The 10,438-nt window shown below is 30.7% G+C and overlaps 1 long non-coding RNA gene across 1 annotated transcript in view; it reads right to left on the bottom strand.

Annotated features, from left to right (window-relative positions):
- LOC106474809 overlaps positions 1-7,587 on the bottom strand; it is a 13,996-nt gene extending 6,409 nt beyond the window's left edge. Inside the window, exon 1 of the long non-coding RNA XR_002609085.1 lies at positions 7,401-7,587. This is a non-coding gene — a long non-coding RNA (uncharacterized LOC106474809). The remainder of the gene's footprint in view (positions 1-7,400) is intronic.
- Positions 7,588-10,438: the final 2,851 nt, after the last annotated feature.

Genomic DNA, 10,438 nt, shown 5'->3' with positions numbered 1-10,438 from the left:
AAGAGCTTATTTAAAAGTTATTGTCAAAATATAGAACCACTTTGAAAGTCAGTGTTAAAAATGAAATTCGGATTAAAATTAACTACCTGAACCTAAATACCGGTTCAGACTAGCCTAACCAAAATCTGTTGAACATTTAATTAGTATTCTTTATGGATATATATTTAGTTATTTTTCGTCTAATAAACATATATATTAATCGCTAAAAGAAGATATCATTCAGCATTTACACTAGATTTATTATGCACTGTAATAAAACAGTTAATGTTGGAAATAAAGAGGCTGAAGATGTATCGTATATTTATCATAATACATTATTAAATCAAGATTTTTAAGGCCTTACTTTATCCCCCTCCCCGGGTCAGTAGTACGTTTGCAGACTTACGACGCTAAAGATCGGGTTTCGATACTCGTAGTGGGCACAGCACAGATAGGCAATTGTGTAGATTTGTGCCTAAATACGAACAGTCCTTAGTTTATGGAAATTCAATTTTAAATAGAGTATCCAACCCATATGCTTTCTATTGGCAATTTTTTAGACCTGATGCTAAGATAGGAATCAGAAACAATTTAATCGCTACTAAACGTGATCACCTATATTTTTATCGAATAACTGTTGTTGCGCAGAAATAATTCAGACTAAAAATAATAATGGAGCCTAATTTCTCTGTAGAATTAGTAAAACTAGTCCTGACGCAGGACTAGTGCCAAAATGTGGCATAACGTAAAACAGATATACATAAAGTTTTCATTTCACGTGTGTTAAATTATCCAGTATTGCTTATTATCTGTATTTTTATTGTATACATAGGTTCAATGAGTTAAAGAGATATGTGCTTTCGTGAAATATTTACCAATATGTTAATGATAAAGTAAATAGATCAAGATATAACCTTTGTCGGATTTCAAACATAACAATATATTTCTACGTAGGTAAAACATTTCCGTTTATACTCTGTGAATGATAAATATTTCTACGTGAAGAACGCTTTGAACTGCAATAAACACAACGAATTGGAACTATTTGTTTTCAGTTCATATAGTACACGAAGGTTTTCTGAACATTTCTCCTGGCTACACCAAAATAAACCAGCATTTTTTTCGCTCACAGTCGTCCCTACTGATATTTATAACACCTTACTCAAGAAGTCGCGTGAATTTACTTCTGAAGGCTTGTCTTACGTAGGTTTCCAAGTCCCTCATAGATGCATGATGACGTCATGAGATACTGATCAGAACCAATGATAAAGTATCTAAAGCTGAAGATGAGGACAAAATATTTAGCAAAAATAGCCTTGCTTTTCCTGAGAATTCAAGGCCGTTGTTCTGCTCAATACAAGTAATTATGTAATTTATTTGGTAACATAAATGCTAAACGCTGAACAACAACCAAAAGTTTTTATCTCAAGAAGATCACGTGAACGTTTTAAAATCTGCAGAAGAAATGCACTGAGCTAAATTTCCATTACACACTTTTTAATACCAATACTAAGATTTACATTCGGCATTATTTTTTTTCTTAAGTTAAGTTATTGCGTTAAGAATCTGGGGTCGCTTCTACATACATATTTTGGGCCAGGTTAAGGTGCTCGACAGTGAATACACTATAGTGTTCATAGTTTGCGAACACCGTACTTTTTTGAGTCCGGGTATGACAATCAAATCCTACTCTTCGGTCAGAAAATACTATAAAAGGTTTGACAGTGAAATCCATTGTAGCATTGCACGAGAAACTCTGAAACAAACAAACGACAAGGAATTAAAACAGTTAACGTGCGAAAACATTTATAGGTTCAGTGTTTTCTTGTCGAGGTATGTTAACGACATGTTTGTATTTCTAAATTTTGAATTTTCAGTTGGATAGGCACTAGAAAAGTAAAATGCTGATTAAAGTTACCCACATATTTAAAGTCACAAGTGATATTAACGCTCACAGGTTAACGGTCCATTGCAAAATCTCAGCAGCTTAGTGAATTAAAATGGATTTAGTGGTAAACTAAAAGGTTTGTAAATAGTTTATTTGTAGCTTCTAACAACTGGTTTCAGATAGAATTAGAATTATAAAGACGAACTAAATAAATCTAACAAAATTACCTGGAAGAACAGGTGACTGCTGTGAGTAATCTGGTTTAGAAAGAAAGTAATAATCGAAAGAAAATTAATAAAATATTCAGTTTGAAAGTTACATTTGGTATTCTTCAAATTTGATTGCCCGAGGTTTTAAATCAAGACGTTGCCATGACTAGTAAGTTACATATATACAGGACTGTCATGGCCTAGAAGCTAGGGCGATAAATTCACAATCTGTGAATTGCGGGATCGAACCCCATCACTGAACATGCTCACCCTTTCAGTCTAGAGAACGTTAAAATGTAAGCCAATCCTACTATTCATCGCTAAAGAGTAGCATAAGAGTTAGCTGTCGATGTTGTTGACTAGCTGCCTTTCTTCCAGTCTATCATTTCAAACTTAGGGACGGCTAGCGCAAGTAGACCTAGAGAAGCTTTGCGCGAAATTCATCAAACAACCACATTTATACAACTCTTCATTGAAAACGTCTTTATACAGCATTAAATATTCATTGTAACGTCACTAAAGTGAATGTTATACAAAGATTATAAGGAATTCGTGCACCAAATTTGGGATAATTTGTGTTAAAATAGAACTTCGTGAAAACATTTTATCGATTAAATACTAATAAATATATCTAAAAATCTGAAAGAAAACATCGAGTTTTATATCGCTTCTTATGAAAGAAAAGCATTCGCCGGTAACATCAGTTACAATTTCACGTGATATAAAAGTTAATGGCGTATACCAAGAAAACACCTATATGGTGTTCAAGACACATCTTCGTCCATGGATTTTTAGAAAATGTGAAACTATCAACAACACGGGAAACCTTGTTCTTGTTCTGTGTACTTTCTGATATTTAGACTACTCAAGTTTTTATTTTGAGTTTAAGGTAAATGATTGTAAAAGATATTTCAAGTGTGAAACTGAGATTTCAAAAATCTTTTACACGCTTTACAAATATTATAAATGCTATCACGCGATGAAAAATGCCGATGCGAAACACGAAACGTTTGTGGTTTCTGAAAGTTAAGCATTCTTTTATTGGACTTTCGATTCTTATATGCCGTTTAAGATGTTGAAAATTGAGGCAATTTTCCATTAGAATTTTAGTAACTGGTACAAAAAACTACTCCTACACTAAAACAAGAACTTATGGTTACATCAATCCATATCAGTTTACAAAGCAAAAAGTTGTGTCTATAGATTTCAACATTAAATAATTATTGAAACAAAGCCAAACTATTTTTCAAATTATCTTTTTCTGACAAAATTAATTATATGAATAAAATGAAACACCATGTTACAGCAAATACAAACTTTACCATATCTACAATATATTTTAATAAAATTAAAATTAAACACACATGTATCAATGCATAAGAAAAACTTAATTATTTTTTATTTACTTCTTTGTAGTTAAGCACAAAGCTACACAATTGGTTATCTCTGTTGTGCTCACCATGGATATCGAAACTCGGTTTTTAGCGTCATGAGTCTGCAGGCTTATCACTGCGCCACTGGGGGGCAAACTTAAGGAAATGGTAACAATTGAAGAAAAAGAAAAACCAGCTTTGTAAGTTACACAGTGTAAAAATGATTAAGCTAAATATAGAGTAAAATAAAGATAAACAAAAAAATATTTGTAGAATTTAAACTGTTACGCTTAGCTAGAAAGACAAGGTTGGCACTTACTGGACACATTTTAGTAAATCTTCTTTATAATTTTAGAGAAACGACAACTACGCAAACATTTTTGTACATCTTGCTTTGAATTATAATTTCCGCGTGTTTATCAATTTCTCAAGTAATTTCATGTAACCATCAATACGAAAACATCTAATAATAAGTTTGTTGTTTAGAAGGATCATTTACATGTCTATGCCAACTTAAATGCAAATCAGTACAAACAATCTTGAGAACTCCTCAAAACCCTTTGATTCCCATATAAGGTCTCAATTTATAAATTTCAAAAATTTGAATTAAGATTAATGATTTTAATAACTCATTAGATGTTAATACCAAGTTTTAGGTAAACTAGTTCAGTCGAATCTAAGAACTCCAAGTGGACATTTTGAATATGACCCCTTTAGAATGTCAATGTATTTTTATTATGCTACAAATGCTTTCAAGCACTGAAAACATCTTCTTAAGTTTTTGCGTCCATGAGAACTCTCCAAAGAAAGGCATAGATGAAATTAATAGCACTGGCTGACTGAGAGTGTGGTTCTTGTCAAGATGGCTCTGTGGTTGCACAACCAATTTGGCTAAAGTTTCTCCAGTGTTAAATCACTAATATTAGCATCGGCTTTGTAGGTTTGATGAGTGCATGAGCTTGAGGGGGAACAACTTCTGGTTTATTTATTGTCAAAAATATTGCCAGGTAAACTCCTCAAACTTCATGGTGTTCCTCAAGTGTAGAATGCTTTCTATTGTAAATTTAAAAATCAAGCCAAAAGCCATTATTATATTCTTAGTTATAGTTGGGAAACATTTTAACAATTAATAAAAAATTGTCAATTAGTAGCGAAATGGATGCTGTCCTGTTAACTATTCTGTTAAGCCTAGATTATTTTAAGGATCGGTGAAAAATAATTGATACAATTTTTATCACCTCCCTTGAAAAAAGCCAACTTCCAATCCTCTGGACTGACAAAAAAGAGTAGCAAGTGATTCACGTATACAATCTTTAACCTCCTTCAAAACCCCATTGGCCGCTGTTATGCCTACGAAAGTCAAAAGAGAAATGGTTGGCTGTGAGCGAAGTTGTCGATAGAGTTAGTAAGATAGAGATTTTATTCTAAAGTGTATAAAGCTGTTCTCACAAGATGTGGGAAAGTGTAGTGGGATGATTTACTGAAATAGATCTAAATTATAAACCCATTAGTTTTACATCAGTTTTGGGAACCTTTTTGGAAAGTTTGATAAAATATGCTTTGTAAAGTCATTTAACAAAGTTTAGAATTTTATTGGATTGTTAACGTGGTTTCATTAAGGGAAAATCTTGTCTTACAAATCTTTAACATTCTTTGGAAAGGTTACACCGAATGAAGATGAGGGTAAAAGTATACATTTGGTGTATCTGGATTTTCAGAAATCATTTGACAAGGTACCACATAAAAGGCTTGTAAAAATATATCTCTATAGGTGTTGGGATAAGTTAGGTAATTGGATAGAAGAGTGGCAGGATGGAAGAAAGCAGAGGGTTGTTATAAATGGAGTTCAGGCAAACTGGATTAATGTTAAGTGGGGGTACCTCGGGGTTCAGTCTTAGTTCTTCGTTCTTTTTGATTTAGATCAAAAGCTCTAATTTAGTTCATAAGCTTCAGTCTACTTGGAAATATAATCCATAATAGATTGCAAATATCGTCTACCATTTTCTGTCTATGTAAGGGGTGTGTTAATACTCAGGACTGATCTATGCAGTTTATTCTGTGAGCACATTTCTCCACAACTAAAGATTTTCTTCTTTAATTTAGAAAGTTTTAAATTCCCTTGATCTTCAGATTTTGTTTGATTTATTTTTTGCCAGTTTTGAATATCTTTAGAGTAAATATATAACATAGGCAGTGGTAGTATATTTAAATGTTGAAAATGTAATTTTGTATGATAATAATAGCATATATCTGATAATATTTTTGTTTGTTTATTTGAAGTTAAGCACAAAGCTATACAATGGGCTATCTGTGCTTTGCCCATTTCGAGTATCAGAACGCGGTTTTTAGCGTTGTAAGTCCGCAGGCATTCCGCTTAGCCACTGGAGGGCTAATAGCTTTTGTAACTGTATTAAAATTCTTAAATTTGTTAGGTGGGTAACTCTGCAGCAGGTGATACTACATTATAGATTTAAATGAAATAAAGCATAATAAATATTTTTCATTTCATTCTCAAATAAATAATGTTTAAATAGCAATACCTTACTGCTGACTTCTTTAATTTTATTTCTATTAATTTAATGTGTTACTTCCAGTTTAATGAATATTGTAATATTACCCTAACATGCTTAATACTTTTAAATTTTTGTTGAATTGAATTAATATTTATATTATTCTTGATAGATAGACATTTACAAACAAAGTTCTCATAAATTATTGGCCCGCTTTGAATTATTTGATTTGTTTCTTTTATGGAAAATCTCATATATACTGTTTTATGTATATTTAAACATAATGAATTATTATTAAACCACCATCTTATGCATTTTAAATAATTATTTACTATTTGATAACCTCATTATCAGAGTTTCCATTATTGATTAATACTGAGTCATTTGAGAAACTATTTATCTCTAAATTTGATTTCACAAAAATCATTTAAATATAATAAAAACAGTAATGGATCCAAAACTGATAAAATAAATATATTTACAACTTCTTTCTTTTTTTTTGATATTTCTATTCTTAATATTTCTTGAAAATTTCAAAACCGATGAAAAGGTATTTTTCTCTCATGTATACATGTATATTGCATAGTCAGGTACAACTCGATAAATAATGAAAGCGTTTTATTGCTTAGTTACTTAAAATAATCTGAATGATATGAACTAAGATATGGAAATAACAAATCTGTAACTAGAATTATACATAAAACACCGAATTTTTTAAATGATTACTCAATAATTAGTTTTATTGAATTAATAATTTAAAGACTTTGGTCAACTTTTTATATATCGCATGTATAGGGTGCATATGAAAGATAGATATTTTTAATAAATTTATGTGTACTTTTTTAAATTACCCCCCAGTGGCACAGCCGCATGTCTGCGGACTTACAAGGCTAGAAACCAGGTTTCGATACCCGTGGAGGGCAGAGCACAGACAGCTCGTTGTGTAACTTTGTGCATAAATTCAAACAAACTAAGCTTTTTAAATGTTATGTTGCTTATATTTAATAACTTTGTTTTTGTAGTCAGTACATGTTAAATTATTGTATCTATGTCACTTCTTCGCTCCGTGCATATCTTTCATGCATTTTGGACGCGAGGAAAACTATAACGACTTGTTTTATTATCATTCGAATTAGTTTTCCAAAGAAACTGAGAATATCGTGAAGACATGAGAAACCAATATGCTGTACAATAAACTTTCGTCCTGCTAATCGAGACACAAAATGGTGCGTAGCTGTAAACAAGAATATGTACCTTACGTCAAGATTTAATATTTCAGTGAGCAACAGTTCAGTGCTGGGTATTAATATGTATTTGTAAATATTGTTATATACGTAATGCATGTAAATGTTAAATCAAAATCTCCGCCATTTTTCCATACACTTATTGTTCCGGAAAAAAAAATTATAATAAACATTGTTGTAAAAAATTTTCTGCTCACCCCCTGGTAAAGAATCCACAGAATCAAGAGTAAAAGTATCAGGATAACATAGTTCATCACTAAGCTCTGAGCTTCTTTGTTTATCATTTTAACTGGGTTTGATTTAAATAGTTAATCAGCTCACTTATCCTTCTAGACGTTGGTTTCTTAAGTGTTAAACCCAACAGTGAACAAACAGTTTTGTAGTTTTAACTGTAAACAACAATTCCAACTGCAAATTTTTATCACATTGAAAAAATAAAGGAAAAAAAAACTTGTGGAAAAACAACACCGTGGAACAACTATTGATATTCCAATCCAAACGACTTGTTTCACATACTGAGCTTTCATTAGCTAGTTTAAATTATTCTATCCAATCAAGAGAAGAATAGAAAAGTTGTAACAAATAAGAAAATAAATTGAAATTAATTCTAAAAGTGAAACCATTCTAAAGATAATTTTAGCCGTTTTAGTCAGAACTTAACTGCAAGCTTTAACTAGTTTTTTTTATACTTCTTCCATAAAAAATCGTTGGCCCAGCAACAAACCTCAATTTAATTTAGCTACAGACTCTCGTACGTAAAGTCACGTGACTAACGTCATATTGCCGAGACAAGATCTAAATATGGCACTTCAACAAGAAACACTGGACTTGGAACATACCGTTGTTTGCAAAGTTGTTATATTCCAGCATTCGTGTACGAAAAAAAAAAAGAGTTTAAAGTTTCTTGAATGAATTATTATTAAATCGCACTGTTTAAAAACAGTAATTATACTAATTCTAATACTACTCTTTTAGTTTAACACTAAGCTGGGCAACACCAATCATGTCATTATTCTATATTTTTGAAGACTTTTTTTTTTAGTTTTTAATGTTTTTGTGATGATTTTTGTATGTCTAGTGTAGGATTTAAATAATCAATTTATTGAATAAAGAGCTTTTCATTGTGCGATGTTTTTCAAGTTATTTTATACTGTCGAGAAATAAACTGTAATGTTTGTCAGGAGATAATACTCACTACGATCACGATGAATATTAAAATATTATGGTGATGTTCTTCAAAATGTTATTACTTCCTGAATATAGAATACCAATTTGAAAAATCATGATAATGTGCTTCAAGTTAATATGACCCTCTAAGTATGGAATAAAAATCAGAAAATTATAGCTATTTTCTTTAAATACTACTAATAAAAATCATTAAAGACATAAATAGATAAAGAGAATAATTGTACTTTTTTGAAAAGAGTATCTTTTCTTAAGGTTAAAGTTAAAATGGAAAAATCATATTGAATTTCTTTGGAAAGTTATGACCTACCTATGAATAGAATAAAAATCAAAAGATTAGAATTTTTTAATATGCAGGTATTTGTATTTGAAAACGCTTATCTGGATTTACATGGGCCAAGAAAACAAAGCATAGCATAGGAAATATCCGAACTAAAACAGTGGACATTTTGTTCAAACCAGCTACCATAATGCATTATGATATGCTTTATACAGTCAAGTATTTGAAATATTATTACCTATTACTGACTATTGTGAACAGATGGGGGTCCAGAGTAGTGACTTACCGCAGAAAGAGATTGATTTGAAATGCTATTTTACAAATACCCCTGATTTAAAATACATGATGAGCTCATCAAGAATAAACATCTGTACTCAACGGAAATTTTAAAACAGTTTTTAAGTCTCTTATAGTACATGCAATTAACATGTTATAAAATTATATTCAAACACAGGTTAAAATAAAATACATTTATTACGAAGACCGTTTACTCGAAACGTCGTAATATATATTATATATATATATATTATTTATTTATTTCTTTCTTTCATTTTTTCCTTCTTAAAGTTAAAATAAATCATTATGTTTTGACAAATGGGTATTAATTAACTTAATATTTCAGGTGCACAGAAATTACATTCAGTTCAATTTAATTCTGATATTAACGAAAGGACTCCCAGGCAGTGTCCTGTGATGAACAAAAGAGAAAATTGAAATGCTTTTCTAGACACGCCCTCGTTATAAATGCTTAATGGCCTAAGTAAAATGAATTGGAGTTAAAAATATCTGCTGTCATGTATGATTTTTATCAGTTTTGTTTGGCCTAAAAGGCTTCATTGTTTCGGTTACTTAAACATATTACACCACGGTAAAAATAAAATCAAAAGGCATTTGTTTCACAGTCTGAGTTATCATTAACCAGTTTAAACTAATCTATATAATCAATAAAATAATATAAAAACCTGATAAGAATGAAATTTGAGTATATTTATCAGTGCAACCACTGAACAAATAATTTTAGCATTTTCAACCCGAACAAAGCTGTAAACTCTTACTGTTTTTTTTCTACATAAATTAAAAGCCACTTAACTAAGGCAGCTTGCGAAGATTATTTTTAAACAACACAGGACAAGAAATACTACACCAGTAATTATTGTGGTCTAGTATAAAGTTATTGTTTTCTCTTATTCATATACTAATAAGTATTATTTTCCTTGCATACCTTAATATGAGATTGCAATGCTTACCTATAGTAATTATAAAATTATTTACAGGAGTACTAAATCAGTAAGGGACTCGCATATAGTTTGAATGTTAACATAATTATCAGAAAAATGATTCATTACAAAATAAAAGAAATCTATCCTAAAACACTTGTCTTTCAATGCTTTACCAAGATTGGCAATAGTAATCTTGTCTATAACGTTTTGTGTATGTGGACTTAGCTCAGTTAACTAACAATTTTGTTGTTATAACTTCTATATCTTCAGTCTACTTCTTGAATATGCTAATTATTGTTTACTAGCTTAAAGTTAGTGTATAGTGAAAACTTTAAAGAAACATAAATCAATACCATAAAGAAGAAAACACAATAACAGCGTGGTAAAATCATAAATATAAGGATATTATTAAAGTTACTCTTTGTAAGGGGCTATCTGCTGTGTCCACTGCGGGGAATCGAACCCGAAATGTTGGCGTTGCAAGTTAGTAGAATTATCGCTTTCTCACCAGGGGATTGAGTTTAGTGTAATATAAAACTAAATATGTGTT

Source organism: Limulus polyphemus, unplaced genomic scaffold, assembly GCF_000517525.1.
Source record: "Limulus polyphemus unplaced genomic scaffold, Limulus_polyphemus-2.1.2 Scaffold142, whole genome shotgun sequence".
NCBI lineage: Eukaryota > Metazoa > Arthropoda > Merostomata > Xiphosura > Limulidae > Limulus > Limulus polyphemus.
Note: the sequence above shows the minus strand (reverse complement) of the source record. Positions and strands in the feature narration are given on the sequence as shown.